This window comes from Micromys minutus (genome assembly GCF_963924665.1).
Source record: "Micromys minutus genome assembly, chromosome: 28".
NCBI classification, from domain to species: Eukaryota; Metazoa; Chordata; class Mammalia; order Rodentia; family Muridae; genus Micromys; species Micromys minutus.
Genome location: NC_137963.1, coordinates 36,972,870 through 36,990,383, shown reverse-complemented (window position 1 = coordinate 36,990,383; position 17,514 = coordinate 36,972,870). Strand labels below are relative to the sequence as shown.

Below are 17,514 nucleotides of genomic sequence, written 5' to 3'. Positions count from 1 at the left end.
CCAGGTTGCCTCTTCAAGCAAGGTGTAGCAGGGCTGACTTTACTGGAACATTCTAGACGAGAATAAAGGTCCTTGTCCAGATATTAAAATCTTCCCGAGACAAGTTGGGGAAACTGAGAACAAGGTAGGGAACCACACATTCACCTGGGCTCAGCGTGGCCCTAGATCCTCCTAGAGAGCGTCCCTCCCCAGAGCGCGCAGCACCCAGGCGCCCCGGGTGGAGCAGGAGGGCGGGGAGGGCGGCGGGGTGGGGCGGGGCGCGGTGACAACCGAGCAGGGCCCGCCCCCGGCTTCCCACCCGCGGCCGCCAGGGAACTCGCCTAGCCCCGCGTTCCGCTCGTTGCCGCCGCCCGCGCTCGCGCCGCGCCGCATCCCGGTAAGACCCCCCACCCGCCCGTCCTAGGTCCCCCTCGGCCTCGCGGGGCTCCCTGCCGCCGCGCCGGGGCGCAGCCATATCTGGGCAAAATATTCAGCTGTCGCCGCCGCTGAGAAGGGACTGAGCACGGTTCCCTCTATAAATAGCCGCCGCCTCGGGTGGCCTTCGGGGCTCGGGGTCCGGTTCCCCAGCCTGAAGATCCGGTCGCCGGCGCTGAGCGTCCGCGCAGCCTGACGCACGCCACCCTTAGTTAGGGCGTTCGGGGCTCTAGTCCTGGTCGCCTAGGGACCTTGGGAGCCAACCGGGGTGCCCCCGCGGGCATCAGCACATTGCGAGCTGGGCACGAGCCCTCCTGGGAATCTGGGGAGGAAGGGGGTCCACGCTCGGGGGACGCGGAGTCCGCAGAGCACCGTTCTGGCCCGCGCCGGAAAAGTTTCCCAAACTGCTGGAACTAACGAGGTTTAAGGCACCAGCTGCACTTGCATTGCGCAGCCAGGTAGGACGAGAAAGAGCCCAGAGGCGGGAGCCACCGGCTGTCTAACTCCGGGTGCGCGGTGGGGGGGGGGGGTAGGTTGGGGGAAACTAGGCAGTCCTCCTTCCTTCTCTGGACCTTGTTTGACCATTTGGAAGGTGAAGTTAGGGTCCTTCAAGGGGATGGTATCCCAGACCACGAGAGTGGCCGGGAATGCTCTCAACTGCTCACACTCCTACCCTCCCCCCCGCCCCTCCCCCGCACCTGTTCTCCAGTTTCGGGCTAGAGATGCTGGGGACTCAGCTGCAGAAGTCGGAGACTTTGGTGGCTCTTGGAACTCAGGTCCTGACCTAGGACCCACTGGGGCCCTCGGAATAGCCTGGGAGTGCTTTGCAGGATCTCTAGGCTGAGTGACTAGCTGCTCCTTGGCAAAACAAGTGACCAAATAAACTGGACAGGCTCGGGATTCAGTTCCCTACGTGGCACCTGTGATACCCCCTTAACCGTGAAGCTCCCCAGCTCTCTGCTTAGTTACCTCTCAGCCTGATGTTCTCCTTCCCCTTTGAGATTCCTGAAGACCTGGCGGCAACAAAACCAGACTGTAAACCCAGATTCTGGGGTCTTAGTGGGAACTCCCGCCCCGAGGGTTGATCTTTCTCCCTAGGTCCCATGGTTGCCTGGGTAAGGGCTTCAGAACCTTTGCTCAAGGTCATGCAAACCCCACTGCAGTCTGCCTGCCTTTCTCGTCTCTAAAACCGATAAGTGAGTAAAAGGGGATTCAAGCCCGATAGGAAGGTTCCCACCGACTTCAAACCTCACAACCAACAGACAGAGCGAAGACAAGGAGCCTGTCACTCTGGCATCTTATCTCTAATGGGCTAGTCTCACAGTTCTCCATTTAGACAGCCATTGGCCCTCGGGTGGGAAGTTAGAGTCTTCTAAAAATAACCCAGCCCACCTTATCAGAGTCTCACACCTTCTCCCCTTCTTGGGCAGGGCTCTTTGCTGCCTGACGCTTAACCTCAGAACACAGGCTGTGTCAGCTCTAAGCCATGAAGGGGAATGGCCTGGAGTCCAGACACTTTCTCCAGCCCCGGCTCTGTTACCCGCTCAGTGCTCAGTGCGACCTTGAGAAGCGACCTTAGTGGACAGGATGGTCTTTAGTGGCGCTGGAGGGCAGAGAGCTGGGTTCTCCCGGGAAGCCCTCTAGCCGGAGGAAAAGGAAGTTCAGGGGCGATCTGGGGCACCTGATCTGTGATGAGGACCCCAGGAGTACAGGTGTGGGGGTGAAAGGGTGGGGAGGGTGGCTCACCAAGAGCCTAGTGGGCAGTTACTACACAGGGATAGAATGCCGAGAAGCTGGGAGACCCCATCATAATTAGGGGTGGGTCCTGGGGACTTGGTTGCAGCATGGCAGAGCACTAAGACCCGGCCTGTCTCCTCAGTTCCCCCCCCCCCCCGCCTCCTGTACAGCAGAGCTAACAATAGCAGCTGTGATAGGAACCCATGATGGGTGAGCCCTGAGCTTAGTTAGAAGCTGCCTGGTACCTCCTGAGGATGAGGTTAGGGAGGCAGGGCCTGAGCTTGAGTTGAGACAGCTCCCAGCTGTCTCTCAAAGCCTAGGTGAGAAAGAGGCATAGGAGCTGGGGCAGTGGGGGGGGGGGGAGGCTTCTGTGTTTATAAAATGGCCAGCAAGGTAGGCAAATGAGGGGTGTGCCCATGGCAGGACTGAGGTTCTTTCTTAAGGACATGCCACATGTCACCAGCTTTGCAAGTGGCTTTCAACCCTCTAGACTTGGCTGAGCAACAGTAAAAGGGAGTTTGGGGGCGTGGTCAAATGAAGCAAACCCTAATCTGGCCCCTGTGTCCCCTGGCTGACTCAGTATCTGGGAGCCAGGAAGGGTGAGCTGACCCTGCTCTGGGGGCCTCATGACTTTGGCTTGCTGACTTCTGAGATGATGTCATCTATTGATGGCTTCTGCTGAGCCCAGTCATATGGCTTCTTCCGGACAGTGTTTTGATTTTTCAGTCTTACTAATGGACCAGCCCCGGCTGCCAACATTTCTGAAGAGGCCAGTTCACTTTCCCTTAAAGCCAGAACACCAGCTAGATCAATTATTTGGCTGCTAAGAGTCATTATCAGTCTAAAGCCAGGGGCCTGCTTCCTGGGATTAACAGGCGTTCAAACCCTACAGCGTGGGGCAGGGGAGGGCATCTCTCTGTTTTGTAAAAATCTTCTGGTTTATTATGATGGAAACAGCCTCTCGGTTGCTCTCAGCGATACTGAAAGAATGAGCTTATTGGCATCAACCTAGGACATGGTCTGAAGTCTTCTGGGCTGAGGGATGGAAACGCTAAACAAACTCAAGCATTTTGAGTGCCTACTGTCATGTCATTTCATGGAGATGAGCATTTGGGAGAAGCTCAGGAACCCTGAGAAGGTCCCATCCCTATGGCCCTGTCCTTTTTATACAGCCAGGTTCCCTTTTCCTCTGGGATATCAGAAGAGAGCCACAGGGCTGTTGCTAGAGATGTCTGTAGCAGACTGTGGTGGTAACCATTGGACACTTCCTCTAGCACCCAGACGAGCTAAAGTTGTAGCTCCCAAAGATGTATCAACCTCAACAGACCCAGCCTTGGCCTCTCCTGTCAATCTTCCTGTGTTCTCATCTTTGTCACCAAAGACATGGCCCACCAGGCACAAGGCAGAGCCTTCCTTCCCTCCACGGCCCCTTTCACACAGTGGCTCGGTCAGCCCTACCTTCCTGTGCAGCTCCTATCCATTAATCACTGCAGTCAAGGGCTTTGGCATCTCCAACCCAGGCTATTGTCAGAGTCTCTTAAAAAGGGGGCTGTGCTGCTGTTCAGTGAGCTCCCAAAGCAGAACCATGACCTTTTCAATGTTCTCTTTGGAGATTCTTCATTTTCCAGTACATTCCTAGAAACCTGTGTTTTCTTAGCATCTAATAGGGTCTGGTCCTGAGGTACTTTGAAATCCCTGTTAGTCCTGCCCCAGATTCTTTGAGCCTTCTCCATGGTCAGACATGTTTGCCTACCCATGCCTTCAGTCTCCCTCTCTCTGGGATGCCACTCTTCCAACTCCTTGGTGTCTTGCCTGTGTGTCCCCTTGAGCCCTTGGAGCACCGGCATGCTCACACTGGGCCCACCGGCTGCCTCTCTGTCTGGGCAGACAGGGAGCGGTTGGAGGACTGGCTTGGTGGCTCCTGTGTGTATGAAGTGGTGTCTAGATCACCACTTAGTGTTCGCTGTGGCACAGATTCTAATAATGATTCGTAGAGGAAAGAACCAGTGAATGTCTAAGGAAGTCATCACCACGACACGCATGCAGAACAGGGCACCCGGGTTTCAGTGTTCTCCCATCCACCAGGCAGTCGGCCTCGTGGGTCAGGAAGCAGACGTGGCCTGCCTCCTGTCCAGTCCCCAGCTCCCGTCAGCTCAGTCACGCTGAACAGCTGATGACGTTAATCATGTCATTTGACACAGTGATCGATCCTGGGAAGGAGAGACTGCAGGTGCCATCCCTGTGTTTTATAATTAGACAGTGGACCCCAGCAGGAATCGGGGTACACATCCCAGAATCCCAATGTGCTGTCCAGGGTTATAAACTCGAGGAACAAGGATCTTTATATTTTATGTCGATGGCTTGCTCTTTACTGGGCATCTCAACCATGTGGACTCTTTCTGTTACTGTGCAGATGCTAGCTTAGTCGGTGCAAGATAACCGTGTGAGTTTCCAAAGAGTACTTGACTTCTAATAAAATGGACTATGCATCAAGTAACGAGCCTGATTGTCACTAACATTCCTTGTAGCCTCAGTGAAGCCTTCATCCCACCCACACGCACTCCTGCTGCTGACTTGAAGACAGTGCTTTCTAAAATCTGCAGAGGAAGGCGTCTGCACCCTGGCTGCAAGTCAAGGGCTCCTCTGGTCAGCACACTGCTTACAAGTTTGGTGTCTATGAGCGTGTGGTCAGTGTTGGGGTGGGAACCTGAAACAGCAGGCACCCGGTTGTGCAGATCAAAAGGCAGTAGAGAGGAAGACATGAAGAGAGACTTGCCCTGTGCAGATGGTAGATTCTGGAAATCGGGACGGCGGTGCTGTGTGCGCTTGTGTGTGAGCTTTGTGAATCAAGTTCCGTTTGCTTACGTAAAAGCGAGATGGCTCAAAATGAGCCAAGATGGGCAAGGAAACTAATACAGTCATTCTTTTTCTCTTTTTCTTTTTCTTTTTTTTTTAGAATTTTTTTTAAAGATTTATTTATTTTATGTGAGTACACTGTACCTATTTTCAGACACACCAGAAGAGGGCATCAGATCTCATTACAGATGGTTGTGAGCCACCATGTGGTTGCTGGGAATTGAACTCAGGACCTCTGGAAGAGCAGTCAGTGCTCTAACCACTGAGCCATCTCTCCAGCCCAAGACAGACATTCTCTCTCGAGAGAGAGACGGAAGAAACCTGAACAATTATAATTATGTGACTCAGAGTCTGATTAACGCTATGGATCCTAATTACAGAAAAATGAATAAATTCATCCATATGGCGATTCACATAGCATTTAGGGCAGCACAGAGACCCCCTGAAGCCCATTCAGAAGCACGAAGGCCCAACCCAGGGAAAAGTTCCACGTGAGGGTCCTAGCTGGAGATGGTGACTGTTTCTGGATGCTCAGCTTAGCTCCATCCATCTGAGGAGGGCAGAGCAGTCTCTTCACATCTGACGCAAAGAAGGGCACGGGTCTTTCTAGAGACAAAAAAAAAAAAAAAAAAATAGCTTCATGAGCCCTGGTTCTCAGCAAGCTTCTTGCCAAAGCCCCACATTACCAGCAGTTTAAGAAGCTTACCGCAGTGGCTAAGAACTTGAACTCTGGAGAGCAACTCCTTGGCTTCTTATCGCAAGTCTGGCAATCGCAGACTGTGTAATTACAGGTAACTTATCCTGTCTGTGTCTTGACCCGGGAGGCAGAGGCAGGCGGATCTCTGAGTTTGAGGCCAGCCTGGTCTACAGAGGAAGTTCTAGGACAGCCAGGGCTACACAGAGAAATCCTGTCTTGAAAAAGAAAAAGACAAAACCCAGCAAAGTCGTCGAAGGACAGCACCTGAGACACAGTCCGGTCCGTGCTAAGCATGAGTTCCCACACCGTGGCACAGGACCGGTAGGCACAGGCTGAGTGCTTGCTGGATCTGAGTCTCAGCTCGGCAACCCTGCTCAGCATGCTGGCCTAGTGTACCCTCTCCAGCTATGCCACCCAGACCCCCAGAATGGTACCTTACTTGGGAACAGGGTCTTTGCAGATGCTGTTAGTTAAGGTGAGCTTATACCACCAGATAGAGCGGTCCTAAGGCCAATGTCCGGTGTCCTTATAAGGAGTCACATGACAAGGTGGCTGGACACTGGGAAAAGCAGTGACAGGCTAGGTACACGGACTGCCCACAGTCACCGCAGTGAAGGGAGAGTCGGGGCAACCTGCACCCCGCCCCCCTCCAGACTCTCCCAGCAGGAGCCAGCCTTACACACAGTCTTCCTCCTTCCGTTCTGTGACAGGCTACAGTGACATGACACAGTGACAGCCTCAGTAGGATGCCATCAGTGTTCCCCTGTGTTTCGTTACCACCTATTTACGCAGAGTCCCGTTTGTGCTGAGCCATGGTGGCGGTTTCAGGACAGTGCTGTGGATTATCAGGAGGCAGCCTACACACAGATCTTTGTAAAACTCCATGGGTCAGTGCCTGGAACTGCTGCCCACAGCTGTGGTGCCCTGACAGGGCTTCCCTGGCTTTGGAAGAGACCTGACAATGTCTCCTCCTGTCCTGTGAGGGTGCCACTACACCTTGGGTCATTTCCGATGGCAGTTCTTGGACTTTTGGTCCTGTCCCACTACAGGCGAGCCCTGACCAGCATGGGATTTTGTCTGCCGATGAACCACCCATTCCATCTCTGGAGCTGCCTCTTCCTTCCCTGGCCACACATTTTCCCTGGGCTGTTCTATTTTTATTATTTGTTGCTCTTTGTTAAGCAAATTAGCCTTGTGTTCAAGGCACGGTAGATCTGTTCCATTCGACCCTTCAAAAAAATATAGCATCTGCTCCATATTTTATATGGCTGTCTTCCCATGAATGGTCACTGCGAGGCCAGGTGGTGACAGGAGGAGCCCAGAACTTCTCAAGGTCACTTTCATGTCTCAGTGAACTCATAGCCATCAAATACGACACTGGTTCTCATGTAGCCCAGGCTGGCCTTGAACCTGACATTCCTCTGAGGATGACCTGGAACTTCTGATGCTCCTCCTGAGTGCTGAGATTACAGATGTGAGTGTGACACTTTGTGTTTATGAGGTACTGGGGATAAAACCAAGACTTTGGGCATGCTGGCCTCACCCCAGCCTGTCTGCCTGCAACATCCTCCCTCCCTCCCCCCCACATACTCCCTTCCTCCCTCCCTCCCTTCCTCCCTCCCTCCCCCCCACACACTCCCTCCCTTCCTCCCTCCCTCTCTCCCTCCCTCCCTCTCTCCCTCCCTCCCTCCCTCCCCCCCCCACACTCCCTCCCTCCCTCCCTCTCTCCCTCCCCCCCCCCCACAGCACTAAAACTGCAAGGCTTGGCCTTAGGCCTCTGGGAGAGTTACCTTTGTGTGAACGGTGCCATAAACCTGTGCAGTTACTCCCACCAACTTGTGATACAAGGTTTGGCTTCTGGAACCCTCCTGAACAAGCACCCAGAGCCTGGCCAGAGCCAAGACAGCCTGAACCAGGGAAGCCATACAGAAAGGAGGCACTCCAAGGGCTGTGTGGGGGCAGGAAGGGGGGCAGCTGGAGGGGGCTTCGGAAACCTGCAATGATCCTGAGAAATGTAAAACAAGATTGTATGTGTGTCTGTCTGTCTGTCCCTCTCTCTGTGTGTACCTTTCTCTGTTTTTCTGTGTGCATCTGTTCCTTACTCTCTCTTTTTTTCTCTCTCTCTCTGTGGTGTGTGTGTGTGTGTGACTGCTTTCTGTGTGTGCATGTATGTGTGTGTATGTGTGTGTGTTCTTCTTTCTGTGTACATTTCTCTGTCTCTGACACTATCTTTGTGCCTGTCTGTCTGTTTCTGTGTGTGTGTGTGTGTGTGTGTGTGTGTGTGTGTGTGTGTGTGTGTTTGCCTTTCTGATTTAAATCACCTAGCAGCTTTGACTTAGTGTGCTCTGGGCTGGGATTCACTGCAGCTACGGAGAGTGACAGGCAAAGCCCGTGCTTAGTGCCCCTGCTGGATTAGAAGGTGCTTTCCCACAGGACTAACGGAAGAGCTCAGCCCAAGAAAAGCACATGAGCCAGAAGGCAAGACTGTGATGATGGCTGAGCCTCCTCCAGGCATCGCGGCTCTCCCAGGACAGAACCAGATGCCACAGCAGCCCCAGTGACGTCAGCCCTCTGGGAGGTCTCTCCTAGACAGGTCACCTCTCTCACATGCCTGCAGTGACAGGTGCTCCTAACTTCATGTGTCAGCCCAGTGACGTCTTGGGCATCATATAGTGTTAAGGTGTTCTTGTGTTGACCTCAGTGGAGCCTCAGCTTCTTCACTCTGGGAGGCTATCAGACCACTGTCCTCTCTTCACCGGTCGGCAAAGTGCCGCCTGTGCCTAAGGAATGGCATCTGAGGCTGTTCCATGACCTCAGTCCTCCTAGTCCACTGGCCGCTCTACACACGATACCAACCCATCTTTTTTTCGGTGACACATGAGAGAATACTTAATGCAGTGGGGAGATTATCTGCATGGCCAAAAGGGCTTTTAAAAAAGTATGGCATTTAGTGTGTGTGTGTGTGTGTGTGTGTGTGTCTGTCTGTCTGTCTGTGTGTGTGTGTGTGTCTGTGTGTGTGTCTCTGTGTGTGTGTATGTGTGTGTGTGTCTGTGTGTGTGTCTCTGTGTGTGTGTGTGTGTGTGTGTGTGTGTGTGTGTGTGGCCAGGGGAAGGGTCCTCTGGAACTGGAGTGACAGGTCGTGAGCCATCTAGAATGGATGGTGGGATCCAAGCTCAAGTTTCTTGGAGTCTCGATGAGTTCCCACCGCAGCTGGGCCATCTCCAAGGCCTCCCTCGGGCTTTGGGGTGTGCTCAGCAGCACTGGCCGCCAGGGAAGTGCACAGCGAGATGCTACTGCCACCCCTCCTGAGCAGCTAAGCCACTAAGTACCAACAATGGCAAGCGAGCAAGGATTTGGAGCAGAGTGAAGAGCTACGCATGGCTGCTGGGGATGCAGAACTATATAATCACTCCCGAAAACTGCATCCCTTGATGTCAAAATTCAGCTCCATACCCAGCTGGCCAAAAAGTAAGTGGTCCTTTCTCCCAGAAGACATATTCATAGCACAAGTGGTAATTCCCAGGTCACGGAAACAGTTGAAGTGTTCTTTAAATCAATCTCTCTAGCATGGTGTGTTTTGTGTAGTGGAATACTACGCAACACTGAAAAGGAAAAATCATTGCTACAGGCAACAACGCTGATGAGCGAAAGACAGGGTGCTTTGTTTGAAAGAAACCAGTTCTGGGGCCGAGGGGAAGACTCCGTTGATAAAGTGCTCGCCTTGCAAACAGGAGGACGGAGTCTGATCGCCAGAGCCACCCTTGTGCTCTCAAGGTAGAAGGGGCAGGTATCAAATGCGGGGACTCACTGGAGGCCAGCCGAGTTCACTTGTCAAGCTCCAGGCCAGTGGAGGCCCTGTCTCAGAACCCAGGACACAGTGCCTGCAGAATGACACCTGAGGCTGTACTCTGGGCCCCACACATGTGCACCGTACATGCCTGCACACCAGGTGGGCATGCACACACACCAAAGAAACTAAACCCAAGAACCTTTCTGCTGAGTATCTCAATGTATGGGACATTCAAAATACAGCCGTGCCGAGTTGGTAGTTTTGAAAGTCACAAGAATATTGCTATATCTTAGGGAGACCAAGCACGGTTGAGGGATAAACCCTCAGGGTGAGGGGCCAGCTGGGTGTTCACATACTTGCATTTGTCTGGGGTAAATTCAGCGAGTTCTACATTTAAGACTTGGACTGTATTACATGTCACCTGTGCCCTGTTGAAAAAGAAAAAGAAATAATTTCCCCACTGAAATAATGGTGGCTTGGACTTGTCCATCACAAAGCTGAGATGTCACCACCCATGTCTGGGCCCCTCTACTTTTATTAATGTGGCCCGGCCTTCATCCAGGTGTGGGGTTTAGCCCCCCACACTGCTGACTGTTGTTGGGTGCGCGGTCCCTGGAGCGTCCCCCCTCCTCCCCCTGGTTGCTCAGCCGTTATTATCCAGGGCTGGCTATTGAGCCTCTCAGGAGGTAGAGGAAGGAGAAATAGAGGAGCCATCTAAGCTACATCACCACATTCTGATGTCCCCAACAAGGAACGATATACGCCGTGTTCTCACTCAGCACGGGACCCGGCGGTCTCAGGTGCTTGATGCTGCACACCAGAGGCTGCCAGCCAGCCGGGGCCAGGCCAGGGCCCGTCCTCGTTCTCTTCTCTAAGATCTCTTCTGAGATCAGACGTCATCCATCAGTCCTCCCGCAACCGATAAAGAACTGCCACGTCTGTCCTCAGCCTGGGGACCACGGTGTGAGCCCTGTCCCTGCTTTTTGTCATCTCTCCCATGCGTGTGATAGGGGATCTGTTACTGCTCACCTGGGAGTTGGCTATGGATACAGAGGAGTGCGGCAGCTGGCTCGGGGGCACACCGCACACCTGCAGCTCAAGTTGGGACCTGTAACCAGACCCTTGGCTCCCAGCCCAGTGGGCCTTTCTGCCATTGCACGATGGCCCCTGTAGACCAGGCAGGTTGTTAGGAGGAAACTGGCCATCATCACAAGTGGGAAAGAGCCAAGCTCGTCCTAGGGCCTTCAGGGTATGTGACCTGGGGAAGGGGATGGAGGCGGGTGCTACACACTTGCTGGTACACAGACTCTCGCTCTGCAAAGACATTGCGTTTGCTCAAATGCTGTGCCGTCTCCGTCCAGAGATTTTTTTTTAAATCCTTTTGTCATTGAATTTGTGTGCATGTGTGTGTGTATATGAGTACATTGTGTGTATGTGTGTGTATACATGTGTGTGAGTACATGTGTATGTATGTGTGTGTATGTGTGTGTATGAGTACATTGTGTATATGTGTGTGTATACATGTGTGTGAGTACATGTGTATGTATGTGTGTGTATGTGTGTGTATGAGTACATTGTGTGTATGTGTGTGTATACATGTGTGTATGAGTACATGTGTGTGTTTGTAAGTGTGTGTGTGTGTGTGTGTGTGTTCATGTACTTGTGTGCATGTGCACACTGGAAGCCAGAGGTCAACTTCAGGTATTGTTCCGCAGGAGCCTCTACCTTGCTTTTGTCCCCATCACGGAACAGGGTCTCACTGGAGCATGGCATTTGTCCATTATGTCAGTCTGTCTGTCTGGCCAGCAACCCCAGGGATCCATCTGTCCCCACATCCCCAACCCAGGACTGCCAGTGACACAACCTTACCCGGCTTTTATATAAATGTGGAACGTCGAGCTCGGTCCTCAGGCTGGCGTGGTAGACACCATTGGCTAGGACGTCTCCTCCACCCACTGAACTTGTATTTTTACATTCAGCAGGAACCTCAACTCACGCGGATCCTCCTCCTTCCTCTCTGCTTCCTGGGTGGGATTCTTGGGATCTAACTGCTCTGTCCTTGCAACACATCCCCAGCTCCTGTCATCCTGTCCCCATGCCACTGGGACCCTCTGGCCACCCAGGAGCATTCATCTGGAAATGCTGATGGGAAAAAGTCCGCTTCACCACTGTTAGCCCATCTTGGCCCAGCCAAGTAGAAAATACCCACAGAGAATGTCCCATTGCATGGAAACCTGCGGGTCAAGACAGCAGAAACCTAGATGAGGTCATGGGGTAGAGAATTCTGTTGTTACAGTGGTGGGAGGGATTGACTTCCCACCCTGCTCCACCCCAACAGTGTGTCCATCCTATGTGTGACAGGAGAAGGGACTTAGAGGCCAGCAGCCTTCTCACGCATGCTCCGAGTTGAAGAACAAGCGTGTCTGTGTGGGTTATGGTCTTACAGAGAAACAAGCACAGATCAAGAGAGAACATGGAAGACATCAGTTCCTTTATTGAGACTTTTCCCCCTACCCTTTAACAAGGTCTTATTTTACTTTGAATTCTGTGTGTGTGTGTGTGTGTGTGTGTGTGTGTGTGAATATGTGTGTGTATGTGTGTGTATGTGTGTGTATGTGTGTGTTTGTGTGTGTGTATGTGTGTATGTGTGTGTGTATGTGTGTGTGTATGTGTGTGTATGTGTGTATGTGTGTGTGTATGTGTTTGTGTATGTGTGTGTGTATGTGTGTGTATGTGTGTGTATGTGTGTGTGTATGTGTGTGTGTATGTGTGTGTATGTGTGTGTGTGTATGTGTGTGTGTGTGTGTGTGTGTGTATGTGGTGGGTATATGCACACACATGCAGGTGCCCACAAAGGTCAGAGGAGGACACTGGATCCCCTGGAGCTTCCCGATGGCAGTGCTTGGAAAGGAACTCAGGTTCTATATAAGAGCAGTATGTGTCCCTAACTGCTAAGCCATCCATCTCTCCAGCCCTCTTCCCTGCCTTCTAAAGGGACCTGTGATTTTCTCCCACAATGAATTTATTAAATTCCACAGATGGTTTCTTTAACATTGTTCTATTGCTGTGTAGAGAGGCCACAACCATGGCAACTTTGATGAAAGAAAGCATTTCACTGGGGACTTGCCTCCATTTTCAGAGGGTCAGTCCATTATCATCACAGCAGGGAGCGTGCTGGCCGGAGATGCATCCAGATCCTCAAGGCCCATCCCAGCGGCACACTTCCTCCAACAAGCCACACCCCCTAATCCTTCTAATCCTTTCCAACAGTTCCACTGCTGACCAAGCATATGAGCCCATGGGGGCCATTTTTATTCAAACCACCACAGCAGTTGTATGAGTTACTTGTCTCGTGGCTGTAACAAATTACAAGTCAAAAGCAGCTTAAGGAAAGAAGGAGTTCTCCACACTTCAGGTTTGAATGTTCAGTTTGTCCATTGCTCACCATGGTGGAGAAGCTAGGGGGGAGCATGAGGCAGATGTCACATTGTGTTTGCAGTCAGGAAGTAGGGAGAAATGAATGCTGGTACTTAGCTCACCTTCTCATTTTTATATGGGACCTACATTCAGGGTGGCTCTTCCAACCTCCATCCATCCAGTCTAGAAAGTCCCTCCCAGACATACCCAGAGCTTTCTCTAGGTGGTCCTAGATCCTGTAAGGTGACTGTCGGGGTTAATGATCACAGCAGTCCTGCCTAGGAGACTCTTGCATGGGAAGGGGCTCCTGAAAATGTAAAAAAGCCAGGGATTTGCACCTTGGTCACTCCGAGAACTTGGCCTACTTCCTGCTCCTTCCCCTTTTCTCTCTGTATGGGTCACAAGTGACCACACCCCTAGGGACAGGAAACTAATGCTAAGGGTAGTTGTTTCTTAGATGCCACAGAGGTCTCTATACAGTGTTGTGTATACTGTATGTGTCACTATATACTGTTGTAACAGTCCCTCTCTCATTTCATGACCTTCAACTTGTCCCCAAACATTCCTTACCTGGTCTTCCCCTTCCACACTCAGCTGGTCGATGGTTGACTTTCTTCCCTAGCTGGTTGCTGACCTGAATGAGACTCACTTATACACTGTTTGCACGGGGCGGGGCTTGTGTCCCTTGGTGATGACCCACCACCAGCTGCCATGTTCTTCCTCTGAGCAGGGCTGGGGCTGGGCACTGAGAAGAGATGTCAAATGAAACCATGCTTCTCTCTGGCCCTGCCTGGGGTGTGATGTCTTCTGCTGGTCGTGGTGGGGGCGGGGCACTTATTACATAACCACCCTCCCCCAGTTGTGCACTGGGAAGGTGTCAGGGACACCATATCTTGACACATCAAACCTTAGGGATTTTGATCTGTCTCAGTGGGGAGCTGTTAGGGATAATTAGAGGCTTGCATGCTGTAGGAGAATGGTTTCCATAGGCATCTGGATGTGACCTGAGGAAGGAGAGCTGGGGCAGAGGGACAGGCTAAGTTCTCGGAATGACACAGACACTAAAGAGTAAGAGAAGAGGGACAGATACGTAAATAGTTGAAGACACAGGATTCCAGTCACACAGAGACAATCGTGTCTGGCTCCACCCTTGTGAGCTACAAAGCACAGCCAAAAATCTCAGGCCAGGCAGCCCCCCCCAAGCAGTTACAAGCCGGCAGGGGTGCGGGGAGGGAAGAGAGGGCTAGTGTTATGTTGCCAGGTTTCGGCTGTGATGGATGAAGGTACTCCAGAGATGGCTGGTGGTGAGGCTGCATGAGAAAGCACCGGATTGTCCTGAGTGCCTTAGAACTGGACACTTTAACATGGCCAAGGGCTGGGGTGTGGCTCATTGCAGGGAGGGCGTACCTATGGAGCATAGAGCCAGCTCTGGGTACCATCCTCCAAAGAAGTGACGATTTCGTGCCATGTGTGTTTTTTACCACAATGTCAAAAGAGAAGAGCGTCAGGAATGGGGGTCGACAGAGCTGGAGGAGTCAGGAAGAGGAGGCTGGGCTGAGCCCCTGGTGTCCAGCCCTGGAGGCTGACAAACGCCACCGGGAGCTGCCACCCCTCTGCCACCTCCTCTTTCTCCTTCATCCTATAGCATGTCACAGGCCATTGATCACCCAGCCCCCTCTCTAAGCATTCATTTGGGAGTGGAGACATATCAGATAATATAAACATGGCTGTCCCAGGTTCTCCCTGAAGAAGGGCACTGGGGAGACAGCTCTCTCGGGAGGTACAATGCACACTTGAGATGCTCTTGCGTCTCAGAAGCTAGAGGAGAGAGGGAGAGAGAGAGATACTCGGGAGGAGAGGACAGGGCATGTAGTCTGGGATGTAGAACTTTGTCATGAAGAAACATGGCATAGATTCCTTTCGCTGATGTATCTCCCAAAAGAAAGGCCTGCATGTCAAAGATTAAAAGAGGATACCATTCCCTGGCTCAGCCTTTCTAAAACTTGGGGAGATGCTGTTATCCATCAAGGTGGTACCACCTAGTGCTTCCTGCAGCTTTCCTGATGGGCAGCCTTAGCCTTGACGTCCAACTGTGTAACCTGCAGCGCTTTGCTTCCTGCCATAGCTCCTATTCTTATGTTTAGCAGCTGCTTGAGGTTTGTGCTGTAGAGAATCTGGTGGTTAGCTAGATCTGCTCCAAGCCTAACCTACATAGCAGATGGTAAAGCTCCTGCAGGTCCTCTTTTCTTCTACATACTGACGCTGCAGTCAGTCAGGACCCAGCTTAGAAGGCAGGTAAAACACCAGAACTGTTCTGCTTCCAGAGAGCCATGTTGGGAGCTAGGCTGGAGCTGAATCACAGCCTGCCATCCAGGATTCCACACTCACCTAACGCTGAGCCAGGCTTTCCACGTAAAGATGGATAAGCAGAGACTCTAAGAAGAGCAGACATTTGCCTGAGCTTTTAAGGATGCTAGATTAGAGCCCAGGTGCGCCATCTCTTTACCTGATGGTACTTCTGCACCAGGCACTGGGCTTAGCTGTGAGGACACAGAGACTGGTAAAAACATCTCCTGGGAGGGACTTTATGGTGTGATGACAATGTGAGGGGAAAGCAGATACTGAGCTCCAGCAATAACATTCGTTACACTATAGCACTTGATACTGTGTGGGCCTGTGTAGGCCTGTGTGAACCTGTGTGAGCCTGTGTGGGCCTGTGTGAGCCTGTGTGAGCCTGTGTGGGCCTGTGTGAGCCTGTGTGGGCCTGTGTGAGCCTGTGTGAGCCTGTGTGAGCCTGTGTGAGCCTGTGTGGGCCTGTGTGAGCCTGTGTGGGCCTGTGTGAACCTGTGTGGGCCTGTGTGAACCTGTGTGAGCCTGTGTGGACCTGTGTGGGCCTGTGTGAGCCTGTGTGAACCTGTGTGAGCCTGTGTGAACCTGTATGAGCCTGTGTGAACCTGTGTGAGCCTGTGTGAACCTGTGTGGGCCTGTGTGAACCTGTGTGGGCCTGTGTGAGCCTGTGTGAGCCTGTGTGAGCCTGTGTGAACCTGTGTGGGCCTGTGTGAACCTGTGTGGGCCTGTGTGAGCCTGTGTGGGCCTGTGTGGGCCTGTGTGGGCCTGTGTGAGCCTGTGTGAGCCTGTGTAGGCCTGTGTGGGCCTGTGTGGGCCTGTGTGAGCCTGTGTGGGCCTGTGTAGGCCTGTGTGGGCCTGTGTGGGCCTGTGTGAGCCTGTGTGAGCCTGTGTAGGCCTGTGTGGGCCTGTGTGAGCCTGTGTGGGCCTGTGTGGGCCTGTGTGAGCCTGTGTGGGCCTGTGTGAACCTGTGTGAGCCTGTGTGAACCTGTGTGGGCCTGTGTGGGCCTGTGTGAGCCTGTGTGGGCCTGTGTGAACCTGTGTGAGCCTGTGTGAACCTGTGTGAGCCTGTGTGGGCTGTGCCTCTCCCCAGACTGCCCCCTTATCTACCTGACAATACTCATTCTCACAACATCCTACAGGATGAGTCCTGGGACTCTGACCGGGTCCAATGAGTCTCAGCTTGATCTTTTATCTAAGGAGATCTTCGATGACCCAAAGCAAACATATGAAGCCGGGCCAGGGTCAGCCCTCTCACCCCTTGGTCCCCTCCATATCTGGAGACACCTTCTCAGAGATCTCAGTTTTAAAGCCACCGATTTGGTCCAGCTGTGTCATTGACGATGACGTCATTGACGATGACCGTAAACAGAGACCTCGGGAATTTAATGATGGTTGCAGTGGGATCTGTCAGCACACCAAGTTCATGTTCTACTTCCTCCCCGCCTCAGGCCTTACAGTCAGAGGAGAGTCCTTTGCAGAAACCGTCCTGTGACTGACAACTTCATGATTCCCCATTGTTCTTGGCTCATTTAAAGTTGATGCCTCATCCCTCTGTAATATTCCCAGGGATTATGGACATTCCAAAGGGCTTTTTAAACCCCATGAAATAAAGATTTTGAACTCAGCAGTGACTCAGGGTGGATGCGCACACAGTATAACCGGATGTAACAAGAGGAGACCTCCTCAGGAAATTTGAAGATGTCTGTTCTTTAAATGGCATCGCGCAGGTGGCCTATTGCCAGGCCCCAGGTCTCTCTCAGCAGACCCCAGAGATACCACCTACCACTCTCATCTGGTTCTTTCCCAAGCAACTACTACCCAAGCTCCCTCTCATGTGAGTGCCTCGTAGACCCTCCAGTCTCTCTCTGTGTGAGTTTTCTCCTAAAGTCTTTCTGCAAAGCATCTAGAAAACAAGTCAACCAGGAAAATAAAACAATAGTGTGGGGAGCTCCCAGGTTTCGGCATTGTCTGGGACTCTCAAGATGGGGCTCTGTCCCTCTGACCTATCTTCTTGGGTGACGGCTCCCAGTATGACTGAGAATGACTCTAAGACAGTGTTTTCCAAAATTTGGCTTATGGTATTCCAACTTGTGGAGATGTATCTTAGAGATCTAATGTCGTGAAAAAAGAATTGATGGATTTTTCTGCACCCTATTTCTGGAGACATCTCTTGTGTGTACAATAAGACTTTTGAGAGTCCTGTAGTCCCATCTTGTGGATCTTGGTACAGTCTAAAACTTCTGAAGACTGTCTT

General features: G+C 52.2%; 1 protein-coding gene across 2 annotated transcripts in view; it reads left to right on the top strand.

Annotated features, from left to right (window-relative positions):
• Positions 1-243: 243 nt before the first annotated feature.
• The window catches only part of TMOD1 (tropomodulin 1), a 68,984-nt gene continuing 51,713 nt past the window's right edge, over positions 244-17,514 (top strand). The window contains exon 1 of one of the 2 annotated variants that reach the window (XM_080940117.1): positions 244-376. The gene's annotated coding sequence lies outside the window, so the exon portion shown is untranslated. Of the gene's footprint in view, positions 377-652; positions 873-17,514 lie in introns of those variants that run through there. The other variant, XM_080940118.1, reaches the window with a different exon arrangement.